This window comes from Epargyreus clarus, unplaced genomic scaffold (genome assembly GCF_041222505.1).
Source record: "Epargyreus clarus isolate Ecla_fem2 unplaced genomic scaffold, WU_Ecla_fem_2.2 ptg000007l, whole genome shotgun sequence".
Taxonomy (NCBI): domain Eukaryota; kingdom Metazoa; phylum Arthropoda; class Insecta; order Lepidoptera; family Hesperiidae; genus Epargyreus; species Epargyreus clarus.
The window spans coordinates 2,177,297-2,181,592 of NW_027332215.1; positions in this window are offsets into that span (position 1 = coordinate 2,177,297).

Genomic DNA, 4,296 nt, shown 5'->3' on the forward strand with positions numbered 1-4,296 from the left:
CTTAGGGGTATGAAAAATAGATAGTAGCCAATTCTCAGGTCTACTGAATATGCATATAAAATTTGGTGAAAATCGGTAAAACTGTTTCGGAGGAGTACGGTAACTTACATCGTGACACGAGAATTTTATATATGTGATGTAACTACATATTTGGATTTATAGCAAGGTCTACGTACTAAAGTGAAAAGCCCACCCATTTCGCCGCCCTTCAGTCGTCTCAGTTAACGTTCATAGATTATTCAAGAAAAATGTAGCGACGTTATTCTAGATAGATTTATTATCCAAGGCGTGTTTCTGGCGTGTTGTGGCTTCTTAGCGATGTCAATTTATATTTTGTTCATGGTGACATCTTGGCATAAAGGAAGCTAAATGTTTAAAAAACATTTTTATAATATAAGAGTATCAGACATCTGTAAACAACCCCAGGTAAGATTAGATTTCTACCTGAGGTCGCCCAGAAACGCACCGCTACCCCTGAGGACCAAGCTGGAACGCCTCTGAAAAGAATGTCTCCGTTATCAGACCCTTCAAACCAGAACACAACAGTGCTTAACACTGATGTTATGAGACAGAATTAGGCGTGGCGGTGGTACCGTCGGAGTCGAACCACAAAGGGTTCTACCACCTTCAAAATGTGAAATGTAACAGTCAATTTATTTAATTGTTCAATTTTCTCGTTTAAAATCACCCTTATATTAAAAATTAACACATTTACGTTACATGTCTGTAGATTTGGCTGACTGTAGTAATATTAGAATTGGCTGACAAGAACGGACATACAGACACACAAGTAATCTTACAAGGATTTCGTATTTTATTTTTCATTTTTTACGTACGGCTCTTTAAAATATACGAGTATATCAAGTGTTATTCGGCCATTTCATAGAATCATTTATATGAATCTAATTATGAAAAGTAAAAATAAAGATTATTAAAGAGAAAACTGAAGCAGTGATAGCCTAATGGTTAAGAAACTCGGCCTCCCGATCGAGGGGTCCGAGGTTCAAATCCCAGGCATGCACCTCTGATTTTTCAAAGTTATGTGCGTATTAGAAATTAATTATCACTTGTGAAACGGTGAAGGAAAACATCGTGAGGAGACCCGCATACCTGAGAGATTTAAAAAATATATCTCAAAGGTATATGAAGTCTACCAAAACAAAGAGAAAGAGAAAACAAAGGAAATGTATTTTCTTAAGATTATGTCACCTTTAACTAGCCATGTCTTCGATAATATGTCCATTCTAGTAGCCGACAGTTCTATTCCTTTGTGCAGAACCCCATTAAAAATGTAAAAGTCACAGTGTCTATTCACATTTACTACAATTAAACCACATGTATTAAAAAAACATCTGTATAGCTTACAGACAGTTTGTTCATTTACATCTACAGACACGGAACGTATCGGACACATATAGTGACAAATAAGATAATGTAGTATATGTATACAAAGAAAGTAATGTAGTATAGTATGTCTTTCCCTAAATAATGTGCATTGACATATTTAAATATACCCTGCCTCGATCACGCAGGCAGTGTTTGTGCTTCTCAAACTATTGTATAGAGAAATATGACTTTGTATGACATGGGCCGCGAACGACACTTTGAAGTGATGATGTATGTAGATATATGCGTAGCCTTACGTAGTGTTTGCATAGTTTTGGCATTTCTGAAGTTAAATACTTTAGAAATGCATAACGACTTTTTTCATCTTATGGGCTTGCATTTGGCTGCAAGCTTACCTAATGTTAAGTGAGGTGCAGCCTACGACGCTTGCATGGAAAGTTTCCACTCCTTGATGGTTCGCAGCAGAAACGAGTTGCTGAAACGCTTTGTCCACAAGAAGAACATCGACCAAATAACTTCTGATGAACGACATTGTAGTCAAACAAGGATCTTAAGAATACCTTTAATGTGCCGTGTCTCTTGTAGATCCTTTGTGGTTGCGATGTGGTCCGTATCATCCACATTATTTATTCTGGATGACAAAATGTGTTGTATTAAACTATTTAAAGACGCTTTCTACGCTCACAGACACACACTAGGATTATACACACACAAATATTTAGACCAAGAACGGAAAACTAAATTCATCGTTAAGGTATGTGTCTGGCCGAAGATGGAACTCGGAACACACTGCATCAGGCTAGTATAGTGATTGATTCGCACTGCGGCTCGTCAAGCCGACTAAGCATTTTCACACCATTTCTCCTGCCGTTTTTTAATGTGGTGTGGTTGTGGTACATGAGCATAGACTCTCTAACTCACTGGGCATTCAGAGTTATATTTACTCGTAATATTTCATATGTCAGACTGTGGAGTAAGACTATACTGACATGAAACACGTCATGACTATTTTCAAAATGGTAACGAAAGCTTAGGTTAGGAATAGACAAATCAATTGCAAAGATGCTGCACTATACCTATGTTATAAACTAGGGATGTTACGGATATGAATTTTCGAATATGAATATGGATTATATATGTATATACATTTTTAAAATATATCGATTTAGAATAGGTACACATACGAATATAAAATTCTTTCGTACTATCCAATAATTTTGAACAGTTTCAGTATGAGATTTTCAAAGAATTGTAAAGTAAATAAAATAAAAGTAATGATTTGATTCTACTTACAAAGGGACGCTACTGGATCTGCCTCTCTCATTATCTGAATGTGTTAGCGAAAGCGTCCGCGAACTATAGTGAAGCTTGTCACTTACTATGGTCAACTCGTATACCTAAGCATTTTTCCCCTTTCTTATATATTTTATAATTAATTGTATTAATGTGCATCTAGATAAAAGATTATAACGATGTAAGAACTTTCATTTAATATAATCACAAACAGTGTGTATCCGAAATTGTTTCTAATTTCTATATTGGATTCGGTTACGGTTACGGATAAATTTTTTTCGGTTATCCGATAGTTTCGTTTACGGATACGGCTTGGGAGCTCCGTAACAACCCTCATTCAAACCGCTGTATAAGCCAAAATATTTTATAACGAAACTTCTGTTGGTGTTTCCATTTAATATTAAAATGTTTGAAGCTTCGTAAATACAGTCGAAAATGGTATGAAATATTGATGTCTGTTGAAGGTTTTCCAATTACTTATGCTTGCTATTTCAAAAATATTTCAGATGCGCTTTCCGTGAAATAAGATACATAAACTTTATGTTACAACAATGGTGTTTGAAACTGTCGCTTTTGTGTGACGCCGATACGTATGACATGTTAGTCATCACCAGTAAGTATTGGACTCCGTTTACACTATAATCCAGCGAATTATGTTATAAATTTTTAAGAAATTAAAATAAATTTACAATGATAAACTTTAAAATTATGTACTGCTAAATTGGAAGAGTCTAGCCGGAAACTATATTATAATTGACCAAGTGCAAGTCGAACTCGCACACGGAGGTTTCAGTACTACCAATTTTATTTTTATTTTTATTTCTAGTATTTCTTATTATACCAACCATCATAGTAAATGTAGTGGGAAAATTTGAACTGTCTGCTTATTAGCAGGCTAATGTGTTCATCAGTCTATGTCTGAATGCCCCTTTGTAGCACTCTAAGAGATCAAACGCATGGGCCGATTTTGATGATTTATACATCTGTCAATTCATCTCATTCATACTCTGTGAATGTTATTCTGTAAAATTTTCAAATTTATATCTACTATGATAGACGGAGAGATGTACAGACAGTGGAGGCTTAGTAATCCGTTCCGTTTTTACCCTTTAGGTACGTAACCCTAAAAAGAAAGAGGCATATTGTTTGGAGAATAAAATGACATAGAGTGAATTGTTAGAAAGATCAAGAATAAGGCTGTTATTGAATATTTTCTTGCATAAAATAGGAATCATTCGTTTACAATAGAAACACTTATAACTACAAAATTGCTCTCTTTAGTGTACCTACACTATCTATAGAATATTGTGCTTCGCTAAAATTAGTTTTTATAACGTTAGTCACACACCGCCTTACGATAAATAACCTCTCTGCAATTTCCGTACAAGTTTCCTATACCCTTAAGCAGGAATAACATGAACGTTATAGTAGGGGAGCCCACGATGCTAAATTTGTACAAACTCGAGCGTCGTTGGTACCTATACGGTTGTGGGGATTAGACGTTAAAATGAAGAAAAGGTTATTTGATATTTTTTAATTCAGCGGTAGGTTTAGCTTCTATAGTTTTGATCTGGCTTTTTTGGCTGAAACTGCATACATAAGATCTTGTCCGAGAGAAAAAATGGCAAGTTCTCTTTTACTTTTTTATTTTCACGT